The following is a 15,533-nucleotide window of genomic DNA, read 5'->3' on the forward strand; positions in this document are numbered from 1 at the left end:
GGTGTCGTCTGCGTAGAGGTGGATCAGAGACTCACCAGCAGCAAGAGCGACATCATCGATGTATACAGAGAAGAGAGTCGGCCCAAGAATTGAACCCTGTGTCACCCCCATAGAGACTGCCAGAGGTCCGGACAACAGGCCATCCGATTTGACACACTGAACTCTATCAGAGAAGTAGTTGGTGAACCAGGCGAGGCTGCCGATGAGGATGTTGTGATTGACAGAGTCGAAGCCTTGGCCAGGTCAAGGAACACAGCTGCACAGTATTGTTTCTTATCGATGGCGGTTAAGATATCGTTTAGGACCTTGTGCGTGGCTGAGGTGCACCCATGACCAGCTCTGAAACCAGATTGCATAGCGGAGAAGGTGCGGTGGGATTCGAAATGGTCGGTAATCTGTTTGTTGACTTGGCTTTCGAAGACCTTAGAAAGGCAGGGTAGGATAGATATAGGTCTGTAGCAGTTTGGGTCAAGAGTGTCCCCACCTTTGAAGAGGGGGATGACCGCAGCTGCTTTCCAATCTTTGGGAATCTCAGATGACACGAAAGAGAGGTTGAACAGGCTAGTAATAGGGGTTGCAACAATTTTGGCAGATCATTTTAGAAAGAAAGGGTCCAGATTGTCTAGCCCGGCTGATTTGTAGGGGTCCAGATTTTGTAGCTCTTTCATAACATCAGCTGACTGGATTTGGGAGAAGGAGAAATGGGGAAAGCTTGGGCGAGTTGCTGTGGGGGGGTGCAGTGCTGTTAACCGGGGTAGGGGTAGCCAGGTGGAAAGCAAGGCCAGCCGTAGGAAAATGCTTATTGAAATTCTCAATTATAGTGGATTTATCGGTGGTGACAGAATTTCCTATCCTCAGTGCAGTGGGCAGCTGGGAGGAGGTGCTCTTATTCTCCATGGACTTTACAGTGTCCCAGAACTTTTTTGAGTTTGTGTTGCAGGTAGCAAATTTCTGCTTGAAAAATCTAGTCTTGGCTTTTCTAACTGCCTGTGTATATTGGTTTCTAACTTCCCTGAAAAGATGCATATCACGGGGGCTGTTCGATGCTAATGCAGAACGCCACAGGATGTTTTTGTGTTGGTTAAGGTCAGTCCAGTCTGGAGAGAACCAAGGGCTATATCTGTTCCTGGTTCTAATTTTCTTGAATGGGGCATGCTTATTTAAGATGGTGAGGAAGGCATTTAAAAAAAATAACCAGGCATCCTCTACTAACGGGATGAGGTCAATATCCTTCCAGGATACCTGGGCCAGGTCGATTAGAAAGGCCTGCTCGCTGAAATGTTTCAGGGAGCATTTGACAGTGATGAGTGGAGGTCATTTGACCGCTCACCCATTACGGATGCAGGCAATGAGGCAGTGATCGCTGAGATCTTGGTTGAAAACAGCAAAGGTGTATTTAGAGGGCAAGTTGGTTAGGATGATATCTATGAGGGTTCCCGTGTTTACGGCTTTGAGGTGGTACCTGGTAGGTTCATTGATAATTTGTGTGAGATTGAGGGCATCAAGCTTAGATTGTAGGATAGCTGGGGTGTTAAGCATGTCCCAGTTTAGGTCACCTAGCAGCGCAAGCTCTGAAGATAGATGGGGGGCAATCAGTTCACATATGGTGTCCAGAGCACAGCTGGGGGCAGAGGGTGGTCTATAGCAGACGGCAACGGTGAGAGACTTGTTTTTAGAGAGGTGGATTTTTAAAAGTAGAAGTTCAAATTGTTTGGGTACAGATCTGGATAGTAGGACAGAATTCTGCAGGCTATCTCTGCAGTAGATTGCAACACCGCCCCCTTTAGTCGTTCTATCTTGTCTGAAAATGTTGTAGTTAGGGATGGAGTTTGAGTTTTTGGTGGTCTTCCTAAGCCAGGATTCAGACACGGCTAGGACATCTGGGTTGGCAGAGTGTGATAAAGTAGTGAATAAAACAAACTTAGGGAGGAGGCTTCTAATGTTAACATGCATGAAACCAAGGCTATTACGGTTACAGAAGTCATCAAAAGAGAGCGCCTGGGGAATAGGAGTGGAGCTAGGCACTGCAGGGCCTGGATTCACCTCTACATCACCAGAGGAACAGAGGAGGAGTAGGATAAGGGTACGGATAAAAGCTATGAGAATTGGTCGTCTAGGATGTCCGGAACAGAGAGTAAAAGGAGCAGGTTTCTGGGGGCGATAAAATAGCTTCAAGGTATAATGTACAGACAAAGGTATGGTAGGATGTGAATACACTGGAGGTAAACCTAGGCATTGAGTGATGATGAGAGAGATATTGAGATATATATTCAGTGGCTTCGGAAAGTTTTCAGACCCTTTGACTCCACATGTTGTTACATTACAGTCTTATTCTAAAATTGATTGAATAAAAAAAATCCTTAGCAATCTACACATGATTTGGAAAGGCACACAGCTGTCTATATAAGGTCCCACAGTGACAGTGCATGTCAGAGCAAAAACCAAGCCATGAGGTCGAAGGAATTGTCCTTAGAGCTCCAAGACAGGATTGTGTGGAGGCACAGATCTGGGGAAGGGTACCAAAACATTTCTGCAGCATTGAAGGTCCCCAATAACACAGTGGCCTCCATCATTCTTAAATGGAAGAAGTTTGGAACCACCAAGACTCTTCCTAGAGCTGGCCGCCCGGCCAAACTGAGCAATCGGGGGAGAAGGGTCTTGGTCAGGGAGGTGACCAAGAACTTGATTGTCACTCTGCCAGAGCTCTAGAGTTTCTGTGTGGAGATGTTAGAACCTTCCAGAAGGACAATCATCTCTGCAGCACTCCACCAATCAGGCCTTTATGGTAGTGGCCAGACAAAGCCACTCCTCAGTAAAAAGTACATGACAGCCCGCTTGGAGTTTGCCTAAAGGTAACTAAAGACTCTCAGACCATGAGAAACAATACTCTTTGGCCTGAATGCCAAGTGTCACGTCTGGAGGAAACCTGGCACCATCAGTATGGTGAAGCATGGTGGTGGTAGCATCATGCTGTGGGGATGTTTTTCAGTGGCAAGGACTGGCAGACTAGTCAGGATCGAGGCAAAGATGAATGGAGCAAAGTACACAGAGATCCTTGATGAAAACCTGCTCCAGAGCGCTCAGGACCTCAGACTGGGAGCGAAGGTTCACCTTCCAACAGGTCAACGACCCTAAGCACACAGCCAAGACAACGCTGGAGTGGCTTCGGGACAAGTCTCTGAATGTCCTTGTGTGGCCCAGCCAGAGCACTGACTTGAACCTGATCGAACATCTCTGGAGAGACCTGCAAGTAGCTGTGCAGCAACTCTCCCCATCCAACCCGACAGAGCTTGAGAGGATCTGCAGAGGAGAATGGGAGAAACTCCCCAAATACAGGTGTGCCAAGCTTATAGCGTCATACCCAAGAAGACTCGAGGCTGTAATTGTGCTTCAACAAAGTACTGGGTCTGAATACTTTTGTTGCTTTGTCATTATGGGGTATTGTGTGTGGATTGATGAGGAAAATAAACAATTTAATCCATTTTAGAATAAGGCTGTAACCTAACAAAATGTGGAAAAAGTCGAGGGGTCTGAATACTTTCCAAAGGCACTGTATCCCTCTCTCTCTCACACACATACACATATCACACATACACTAATATTTGTTTTACAATCCTTGTGGGGACCAAACAATTGATTCCCATTCAAAATCCTATTTCCCTAACCTTTAACCTAACCTTAACCCCAAACCCCTAAACTTAACCCCTAATGCTAATTCTAACGCTAATTATAAACCCTAAACTTTACCACTAAGCCTAAAAATGTTTCTTGTAGGGACTGGTGAAATGTCCCCACTTGACTGGACTTCGTGTCCCCACAAGGATAGTAAACACGCACACAAATACTGTAAATATTCTTTCACAATAATAGGGAGGTACCCAACAGGAATTAAATACTGTGTTTGTCGTTTTTTGGATTGAAGGAGTGCCATAGATTTCATAATTTCCAACTGACAATAATATCTTCCTCTTTTTCTTCTTTTCACTTTTATTCCCCCTCCATTCCTCTCTCTCACTCTCTCTCTTCCTTTCTACTTCTCTCTCTCTTCCTTTCTCCTCTCTCTCTCTTCTTTCTCCTTCTCTCTCTCCTTACTCCTTCTCTCTCTCTCCTTTCTCCTTCTCTCTCTCTCTCTCTCTCTCTCTCTCTCTCTCTCTCTCTCTCTCTCTCTCTCTCTCTCTCTCTCTCTCTCTCTCTCTCCTCTCTCTCTCTCTCTCTCTCTCTCTCCCTCTCTCCCTCCCTCCCTCCCTCTCTCTCTCTTTTTCTCTCTCTCTCTCACTCTTTCTCTTTCTCGCTCTCTTCCACCTGCTGTGAATTCCTCCAGCCTGGAGACTCCAGTGGTGACCCCCTGTGGAGACAGAGATCAAAGTAAGTGACTGGAGTCAGACCCCATTGACACAACCATACAGTAGAACCAGAGACAGACTCCTAATAGACATGACAGATCTATACTCAAATACTCCTATTAAATAGACTACATCCATGGACAAGTGTTTCCCTGTGAAGAGTGTTTCCTTCTACCCTTAGAAAAAAAGGTGCTATCTAGAACCTAAAAGGGTTTTTCGGCTGTCCTTATATGAGAACCCTTTGAAGAACCCTTTTTGGTTTCAAGTAGAATCCTTTCCACAGAGGGCTCTACATGGAACCCAAAAGGGTTCTACATAGAACCAAAAAGGATTCTCCTGTGGGGACAGCCAAATAACCCTTTTGGAACCCTTTTTTCTAAGAGTAGTGCATCCACAGTAAACTTGGTGAAGATATGTCTCAGAGAAATATAAAAATGCAAATGTTTACAGGGTCATCTGATGAAAAGGTCGCAAACGATACATTTGATTTTGCATAATAACTGGTGCTGTTGTAAATGGATCACTTGGTCAGTTGCTTTTTACTTTCAATGAAGCAGAAATGTCAGTGACAATGCATGATTAACATAGGTTCCAGATATCCCTTTAATCCACACCACTTTATAGTCACAGTTGTGACTGAATTCAAGGCAAAAACATGACCAGATACTATATGCAGGTTCATGTTTGCAACCCTCCTCGCACCATCTCTCAAGTCATTTACACTCTGTGTAGTGTATAAACACATTCAAAGCAAACAATGACCCAGAGCAGACTTCACACTGCAAAACTATTTCAAAGCACTGTAAACACTAAACATGGCTGACCTTCCTCCTGACCACACCACCAACACACAGAGGAGGCTCAGCCTTAAATCTGGTGTTTGCATTAAGATTCATTTTGACCTTGGCAAGACATGTTTTAGGTTACATTTATCTGTTCAGTCTCTGTCTGTTTTGGTGTGATATTTGTCAGGTTGTATTCTGTGACCATATGGCCATGATCCTCAGTCGCTATGCATTTGATTTAACAGTTTGTCTCCCATTAGGCTTGATAGTGTTGGTGTTGAATTAGGGTATCAGACATTAGTTAAGAGCACTAGATAGCTCTTCTAGACCCAGTTACTGTCCCTCACTGCTGGGCAGAACTATATTGATTTATATGAGCTATACTGGTTTTTATGAACTATACTGGTTTATATGAACAATGAACTGGACTGGTTTATATGAACTATACTGGTTTCTATGAACTATGAACTATACTGGTTTCTATAAACTATACTGGTTTATTTGAACTATACTGGTTTCTATGAACTATGAACTATACTGGTTTATATGAACTATACTGGTTTATATAAATTATACTGGTTTCTATGAACTATACTGGTTTATATGAGTTATACTGGTTTATATGAACTATACTGGTTTCTATGAACTATACTGGTTTACATGAACTATGAACTATACTGGTTTCAATGAACTATACTGGTTTACATGAACTATGAACTATACTGGTTTATATGAACTATACTGGTTTACATGAACTATGAACTATACTGGTTTATATGAGCTATACTGGTTTATATGAGCTATACTGGTTTATATGAGCTATGAACTATACTGGTTTATATGAACTACACTGGTTTATATGAACTATACTGGTTTATATGAACTAGGTGACCAAGAACCTGATGGTCACTGACAGAGCTCCAGAGTTCCTCTGTGGAGATGGGAGAACCTTCTAGTAGGACAGTCATCTCTGCAGCACTCCACAAATCAGGACTTTATGGTAGAGTGGTCAGCCACTGCTCAGTAAAAGGTAAATTACAGCCTAAGGCACCTAATGGACTCTCAGGCCATGAGAAACAAGATTCTCTGGTCCAATGAAACCAAGATTGAACTCTTTGGCCTGAATGCCAAGTGTCACGTCTGGAGGAAACCTGGCACCATCCCTACGGTGAAGCATGGTGGTGGCAGCATCATGCTGTGGCAATGTTTTCCAGCAGCAGGGCCTGGGAGACTAGTCAGGATTGAGGGAAAGATGAACGGAGCAAAGTACAGAGAGATCCTTGATGAAAACCAGATCCAGAGCGCTCAGGACCTTGACTGGGGCAAAGGTTCACCTTCCAACAGGACAACAACCCTAAGCCCACAGCCATTACACTTTTGTACAATGGGTTACCAACATATTCAAATAATGATTTACATATTTTCATTAAAAACTTCCTTTTTATGAATTTATTCATACTATTTCATCCTTCCACAAGATATAGTTCCGACACAAATGTAAGGTTATTACCCAAGCTGGCTTGTTGTTTCTATCGGTTCGGTTGCTAGAGACGCGACCCAGTCGTTCAGTCTTTTTGTTCTGTATCTATGGATGCGACCAGTCATTCGTTCTAAATGTTCTATTATCATACTGGCTGGCAATATAATTATCCCTTGCTTGCAAGCTAGTCAACTACGGCTACCTTGCAGTCACGTCAAAAAGTGCAGCCAGACTAACAGCAAAGTAGCTGCATTTGCATTTCTTTCAGTAGTTTTCTAGTAACATTTATTTGGATACATCCATAACAATGAGTGAATGAGGCGTAATTTGCCTGGCATAGAACATTTGCTCACTCATCAGGACACAGTTATCACAATCACTACAAACTGAATTTGGAAAGACTGAAAACTAGCTGCACTTTGTTTCGTTTTACCTTTTTTCAATTGACATTTCTTTTTATATATCCATAAAAATTATGCCAGCTGATTCATGATTTCAACTGGCTGAGAAACGCTGCCCGACTGTCTATCTCGTCCCGACTCCCGACACATTCATTACTATGGGACAGCTGGAGATTTAATTTGAATATTGAAACAATGTTGCAAATGTCGGAGAGACAGACAGCAAGGTTTATAGAAATCTCCGCTGTTGAAAACTAAATGTTAGTCTAAAAGATGTGAGATAATGTGAGATTATGTATAGATGCTTTTTATAGTGGAGATCAAGTTTATATATTGCTTGGCTGGGCTGATGAGACAGTGGATTGTGCAGTCAGTTGGAACGAGTAAATAGGCATTTTAATGGCATAGATTTAGCTGGTGGTAACTTGTGGAATAGAAACTGGCTGGAATGCGGTTTTAACCAATCAGCATTCAGGATTAGATCCACTCGTTGTATAATGGTTTATATGAACTATACTGGTTTATATGAAATATACTGGTTTATTTGAACTCATATCCTGCTCTGTGTTTCCCTCAGTGGAGTCGGAGGGTGATTTTGAGGTGCCGTGAACCCCTCCTTAATAAAGCCCAGCTGTGGAATGATCAAATAGTGGATCTAATTAAAGCGCTGGCGTTCACCAATGTAGAATTCTCTCTGGAATGATAACAACCTGTGATATGTGCAGTGGAATGAGCTGTGCAGGTCTTGGGGAATGAGGGGATTGTGTGGCAAGCCATGTTGTTCACATATATTCATTTCATACACAGACCAAAATCCAAATATTTTATCATGCCTGCTTTTATCTACTATATTTTATATCTGAAAGGGGTAGGGGGTTAAAAAACAAGGACAAATAAAAGCCAGTTAAAGACCTAGTCATGATTCCTGCATTTTCACGGCCCCTGTAACCAAAATACAGGTATCAGGTCAGTGTGACTGGTTCACTGCTTTTCTGCAGGTAAACCCATTAACACTTCCATTGTTAAACACCTCCCTAAATTGAAATGTAAACAGCCTCCATGGTTTAACAACACCCCTCATCCCTCCCAGTTTGCCAGTTACCCACTGATACAGTTGAAGTCGGAAGTTTACATACACTTAGGCCGTTTTTCAACCATTCCACACATTTCTTGTTAACCTCTCTTGGGCAGGTGGGACGCTAGTTCTCAAACAAAGGACTATTTTACACCATTTTAAAGGTACACGTCTCCTTAATGTAACCACATTGTCCGATTTCAAAAAGGCTTTATGGCGAAAACATAAAGTTAGATTATGTTAGGACAGTTCCAACACAAGAAAAAGCACACAGCCATTTTCCTAGCAAGAACAGGCGTCACAAAAACCAGAAAACCAGCTAAAATGATGCACTAACCTTTGAGGATCTCCATCAGATGACACTCCTAGGACATCATGTTACACTATACATGCATTTTTTGTTCGATAAAGTTCATATTTATATCCATAAACCCCATTTTACATTGGCGCATGATGTTCAGAAAATATTTACGTTCATTTAAACATGTCAAATGTTGTATAGCATCCATCTTTAGGGCCTTTTTCACTTAGAACTTCAATAATATTCCAACCGGACGATTGCAATGTCTTGAAAAACGTTTTGGAACACAGCTAACTCTCACGTGAGTGCGCGCCAATGAACGGCAGTACCTTCCTGAGTCAACAACTTCCAACTTCCTCTGTTCGCTCTCTGTTCATCATAGACGCCTCAAACAACTTTCTAAAGACTGTTGACATCTAGTGGAAGCCTTAGGAAGTGCAAAATGAACCCTAAGTCACTGTGTGTTCGATAGGCAATGACTTGAAAGGACTACAAGCACCAGAATTCTCACTTCCTGGTTAGATTTTTCTCAGGTTTCTGCCTGCCATATGAGTTCTGTTATACTCACAGACATCATTCAAACAGTTTTAGAAGCTTCTGAGTGTTTTCTATTCAAATCTACTAATATGCATATTCTAGTTCCTGGGCCCGAGTAGTAGGCCATTTAATTTGGGTACGTTTTTCATCCGGCCGTGAAAATACTGCCCCCTACCCTAGAGAGGTTAAACAAACTATAGTTTTGGCAAGTCGGTTAGGACATCTACTTTGTGCATGATACAAGTATTTTTCCGACAATTGTTTACAGACAGTGGGTCAGAAGTTTTCATACACTAAGTTGACTGTGCCTTTAAACAGCTTGGAAAATTCCAGAAAATGACTTCATGGCTTTAGAAGCTTCTGATAGGCTAATTGACATCATTTGAGTCAATTGGAGGTGTACCTGTGGATGTATTTCAAGACCTACCTTCAAACTCAGTGCCTCTTTGCTTGACATCATGGGGAAATCAAAAGAAATCAGACCTCATACAAACATTGCCTTATTTATTTTTTTACTGGTAATATACCACACCTTCTCTCTGAAATGGATAGTTGATGCCGGGAGGAAGCTAATGAAGGCCAGACAAATCCTTTGAATGCAGGCCTTAAATGATCCCTCAGAATACGTTAGAGACTTGCAATGTTGTAGAATATTTACAACGTTGCAGATTCTTTAGGTATATGTTTTGGTATGCTGATGATATGTTGTGATACTGAAGGTATCTTGAGGTTTGATGCGGCTGGTTGAGAGGGCAGACATGGTGCTCCGGCATATTATCAGGTGTTCAATCAGTAGTATTCTGTTGTGTGTTGTATTAAGCCCCGATGTGTCGTGTCTAGTTTTGTGTGTTTGCAAAACAGGTTGATATTGAATGGAGCAAATAAATGTTTTGTCATCTGATAATGTAAATGAGCCATCTAAATATTCCCCTTCTGTGGTATTTACATAACCCGTTTGGCCTTTAATACTTGTAGAAATTCAAACGTTTGTCTAATTTGCCAATTATTATTTGTTATTATAAAAAAGTGTTTTAGGATGAGAGGTAGGCTAAATGTCATTTTGGTATCACAAACATTAATTACATAAATAGAAGATAACACAAAAATAAAAGAACGCTCTTTGACAGTTTTGTCTCAGACAAGTGTTTGATGAATATAACAGACAATCCTTTGCATGTAAATTTATCCAAAACTTGCAATTACTAGGCACTTTTGAATATTGATTAGAGAAGACAAGGACACAGAAGTGAAGCACTTATGAATGTATGAAAGAGCTTCTGAAACAGTGCCATTAGTAACTACTTCTCAGCCTCTTTAGTGCTGCTCTTCCCACTAAATGCAGGCTGATTTGACTGGTGATGAGAAACAATGTCATTTCATTATTGCTGATATTGCATGATGTGTACATAGATGTATGGTAAAATAATAAATTAGCAATGGTCATTGCTGATGTATTTAAGCTTACAATGTAAGTCTCGCATGGAATATATTCTGGCACTTTCTTTAAAGGCACTTAAAGCACTTCATACTATTTATGTCTGTCCAAGAAAATGTGCATTGTTAAGCCGATAAACCCTTGATAGAGATTTGATTTAAAGCATTAAAGTATTTCTATAGACATTGGGGGAAAGAAATTGATTCTCAATATAAACGTATGGCAATTTTGAGGAGGTCTTAGGTTAAGTGAATACTTTCCATAATTGTTTCCCTTAAATTAAATTTTTCCATGGCCATTAAAAAATACACATTTTGAATATTGTTTCAGCACTCCTTGCATGATTGAGAACATACACTTCAACACTGTCACCCAAAGTAGTTGCTTACAATAAACTGACTCAAAGTGAGTGTTTGATAGTGGTTGTACAGACAGTGATGTGTCCCACCTCCTGACCTTCCAAACTGTGGACATGCAGGTCCTTGGCCCAGACTCTGTCTGTCTGTCTGTCTGTCTGTCTGTCTGTCTGTCTGTCTGTCTGTCTGTCTGTCTGTCTGTCTGTCTGTCTGTCTGTCTGTCTGTCTGTCTGTCTGTCTGTCTGTAGTGCTGCAGCGCTGTTTGTCAACACATAGAGAGGATGAGGCGCGTGGAGCGACACGCTGCTCGTCTTGTGTCTGGCTCGCAGACATGAAGCTACGACACGATGTGACAAGCAACAGATGTGTCACACTGCCTGGAATCAACAAGCCATCCTGAGCTGAGCTGAGCTGAGCATGCAGTCAGACACCGCTCCTGTGAACTGAACACTGCGCTGCTGGCAGTTGCAGGCAGGCAAGCGCTACTCCTAGCTTCCTGTCTGAGCTGAGGGAAGACAGGACAGGCCTGGTTACTGGGCCTCTCTCTGACGCTGCCTCCCAGTCACTCTGACATCTGAGGTCTGGACTGGAGCTCTGATCAGATAGACCGTACTGTATGCTCTCAAAGGCCTTCACAGACACTCTGTGTGAGGCACGGTCACAGCCACAGTGCGATAACAGCCTGCCCTAGAGGAACATGAGTGCTCTATGTTGAGCGCAGAGTGATTTGATTGACTATAACATCATGAAATAGAGTACATGTTTTATTGTGTACTTGTTTACTACTTAGTACTGTAATATGGTCTTCCCCAGTTTATGGTTTTCAGGTTATGTATTTAGTAAATGGATGATCTTCTGTCAGAGACAGAGAAGAGTCTGGCTCTCTGAGAGGAAGAAACTTAAGCCACACTATAGACTCATCCTATCATCCTAGTGTATGCAAAACCATTTTGTCTGTTTGACTGGCTATAAAACTGTAACAAATGTTGGTGATACGAGGGACAACCTTAATAATATCCTCTGCAGTTTAATCTTCTGATCTGTTCGGCCCTGTAAGCAAATTGTGTGGGCTTGTGTTAGTGAGGGTGAGCAACAGGAATACTTCGTCTCAACAAGTGAACAGATGCAGGGTTACTAGAGTCACCCTGCATCTGTTTACCACAGGAAAGCCACATGATGCTGGAGCTCCATGGCTGCATTTATACAGGCAGCCCAATTCTGATATGTGAAAAGATCTGATGTGATTGGTCAATTCGTGGAAAAATATCAGAATTGGTCTGCCTGTGTAAACGCAGCCCATGTGTATAATTGAGCTATTTTCCTTGGCTCTGCTGTAACCTGTGCTAACTTATAGTTATGTCCTTCAGCCTCACTCACTCACTGCTGCTAAACTTTCCGTCATAGCGTGGGGAGACATTTTTATGATCATAATCACGCCTAGCCAACACAGCTATGTAAATATAGTATTATCGGCGTTTCCAATTTGGTTAAGTGGCATGAACGTGGGTAATACAGACAGTTCTATCTCTGACACGAGCGATATAGGCTACAGTTAGGAATCAGGGGTAACTTGCTTTTAGGTAATAGAGCTATGTTACAGGAATGTAATCATGTAAAATAATAAAAAGAACAACAACAATATTTCTGAGTTTACAAAAACGGCATCGTTGTGAAGAATTCATCCGTTGATGTGCAACTCCAGTTCACGTATATGGAAATTGAAATGGAATATCTAGATCTGAATTGTGTTATTTCAATATTCAAATATTAATACAAAACAATTGAATGCTGCATGACTAACTATTTGCATACAGCTGTTTGGTGAACAGAGATTACTTGCTAAAGAGAAACGGGAATTTAGTGAGTGGCACACAAACAAACCTTTTGTCTTCCTGTTGTAGGCAAATGGAAGTACAGTGTTGATGTGCATGTGCTGTACTGACACAATACATGATGTTCTTGTTTTTAATAGCAATAATATGTACAGTAATTCAGCATTCTCTCGTGACATAATTCAATGTCTGAAATGCCAATTTTGGAAACCTTTCACATTGTTCCTATTTATCCAAAGGATCCAATATCCTTGAATGCTTGGCTAGTATGAACTCAATTCCACAGTGAGAGCCATTTTTTGGACGGAGCATCATCATTACTCTTTGGGTTCCAGTATAATAGATGCTATTGTGTTCCCACTGTAGATGTTTGTTTGAATACACCACTCAATCTGTCTTTTTCTTAGAAATATATGTTACACCAAACAAGCAGCCCTTCTCTCCTCCTCCTCCACCTCCTCTCCTCTGTTAGCGTGGGAATGTGGGTCAGGCATTGGGAAGACAGACAGAGTGGGAGGGGTGGATGGGGAGGGGGGAAGGACCCCTCAACTATTTGACAGGGTTAAACATTGTGAAAGATTGCCACTGCAAGCTGTGACATCTGTAGCAAGTATCAACGCAAACTGTAATTAAGTAGAATCAGCGATTTAAAATTCTATATGCTACGTAATAACAGGCAGTAATGAATATTTTAAGGGAAGGGGCTGCCGTCTGACATTTTCTCTCCTGTGTTTAAATTTAGCCAGTGTCATTGTCCGGCACTTTGATTAATTGGTTATCGCTCTTAACTATACATCTCCATGAAATATCTATTTCCATCTGTCATTAAACTGCACATGGAAATTGGTTCAATATTTCCAATCAGGTACTGCAGATACGCATATAATTAGATTTAAAAAAATAAAATAATTGCCACCAGGATGTTAACCATAGTATACCGTTATGACTGCGACCATATATGAAGTATCATTTGGAGAGTTGCTATTCTTTTATCTGTTGCATTAGGCTTGTGCACATTGCTCACCCCAAAATGACATTGAATGATTCTGTATGATAATGGGATTGAGAGCTCATACTGTCATACATTTGTATGATCAGCCTAAATGTGGTTTTAAACAGGACTGAGGTGTGTGGAGTTCTGTGAAGGCGCTGTATTGCTGGTGCTAGACCTGAGACCTGAGAGCTGAGACCTGAGAGCTGAGAGCTGAGAGCTGAGACCTGAGACCTGAGACCTGAGAGCTAAGACCTGAGACCTGAGACCTGAGACCTGAGAGCTGAGACCTGAGACCTGAGACCTGAGAGCTGAGACCTGAGAGCTGAGACCTGAGAGCTGAGACCTGAGAGCTGAGACCTGAGACCTGAGACCTGAGAGCTGAGAGCTGAGACCTGAGACCTGAGAGCTAAGACCTGAGACCTGAGAGCTGAGACCTGAGAGCTGAGACCTGAGAGCTGAGAGCTGAGACCTGAGACCTGAGACCTGAGAGCTGAGAGCTGAGACCTGAGAGCTGAGAGCTGAAAGAGGCCTGGTCTACACAGTGAAGAGTGACCAGTCAGCCAGAGATTGGCTAGCCTGTCAAATAAAGATTAGGCCATCATTTCTTCATCTAATCCCTGTAAATCTCTCACGGAAGAACTTTGGGAACAGAGAGCTGGTACCGGAGCACGGCTTTACAGCTTGTCTCTTCCTTTATCTCTACATGTTCACCTCAGTGAACAGAACAACCTGTTGTTTTCAATTGCTGTGGTCAAACCCTCCGGCAGACATGTTTGGATTACAGATTTCAAATAGCGGTTTAAATTGGGACATTTTCTCCCGGGTACAGTAATTAGGCGATTTGATTATTTATTTTGTGGATGGTAGAGTGTTTTCAGGGTAAACTTCTTCTGTAGCAACACCACATAGTCATTAAGAAAAGCAAGTTAGACTGGACTTTGATAGCCTTTCACACTCTGTAAACTACCCAAAGGCTTTGTAGTAGTGTGAACCTTTCCAGTTAAATATCTCCACATTAAGCTATTGGATGTCTCTCTTTGGTTTCCTCTTCAACATTTTTGATCATTCTTTTTATTGAATTATTAATTTGTATGTGTTGAATTATTGAATTAAGTTAATATATGATCAAATTAATTTTAACATTCTCTAAAATATTAATGATCAATGTTAAAAATGATGACGTTAGAGACCTATTAACATAATCATAAACAGACACAGAAAGGTTTTTCAAATTTGTCAAAGTCAAGTTTGCAGAGGAGACTGACTGACCTCATGGTGATTTCCCTAGATCTCCCTCTAGGGTCAGTTCATATAGAATAACTATGTTTAGTTGGCTGTCTGTGTGCTTCCTGTCTGACCAGTGTCATGGGTGGGTGCAGCTCAGGGCCTCAGGTAATGGCAGGTGGGGGGACTTAATGACTTGATGACCTTTCGTCTGCATGTGATCTGTCACATCTCAACTGTCTGCAGCGGACTCCAGATCAGTCAGAGGGCAGGAGAGGAACATTACAGACATACTTGGAGCCCTGTTTAGGGCCTACTTTCAACTCTCTGATTGGCAGGTAGAACCCCAACGAGATGCATTGTTCACTGTTCTTTTAACCCCTGCTAACCCCTGCTAACCCCTGCTTACCCCTGCTTGTCTGAGAGTCCAACTAGTTCAACTGAGAGTATTTGGTTGAACAGTGCTGTTGTTATTTTTTTTTTTAAGATTTAAATTTTTTTATAAAGTATTTGCAGTGAAATATAGTTGAACCAATGGCTTCAGGAGAGTTTAATCTACTCTTTTGACTGTTTTGATTTATCTGTTTCTTTCTTCTTTTTGATAACAAGTTTTCAGCAAAGATTCAATTTGTTTTATGTCTTTAGTGTGTTCTTACAATTGCCCCATTGTGTAAATAAAATATGGAAATCAGAAAAAAAGTACAATTTCTGTAACCATAGTGATAAGCACCTTAAAATGTGTTTACATTAATGATGTTTTAAATGTTAAT

At 41.7% G+C, this 15,533-nt stretch overlaps 1 protein-coding gene across 7 annotated transcripts in view; it reads left to right on the forward strand.

Annotated features, from left to right (window-relative positions):
• The window catches only part of LOC115207551 (forkhead box protein P1-B), a 241,771-nt gene that overhangs the window by 66,421 nt on the left and 159,817 nt on the right, over nucleotides 1-15,533 (forward strand). For 6 of the 7 annotated variants that reach the window (XM_029774727.1, XM_029774728.1, XM_029774729.1 and 3 more), the window contains one exon: nucleotides 4,322-4,365. The exons of the other annotated variant lie outside the window; for it this stretch is intronic. The gene's annotated coding sequence lies outside the window, so the exon portion shown is untranslated. The remainder of the gene's footprint in view (nucleotides 1-4,321; nucleotides 4,366-15,533) is intronic. 7 annotated transcript variants of the gene reach the window in all.

The sequence above is a fragment of the Salmo trutta genome, chromosome 14 (genome assembly GCF_901001165.1).
Source record: "Salmo trutta chromosome 14, fSalTru1.1, whole genome shotgun sequence".
NCBI lineage: Eukaryota > Metazoa > Chordata > Actinopteri > Salmoniformes > Salmonidae > Salmo > Salmo trutta.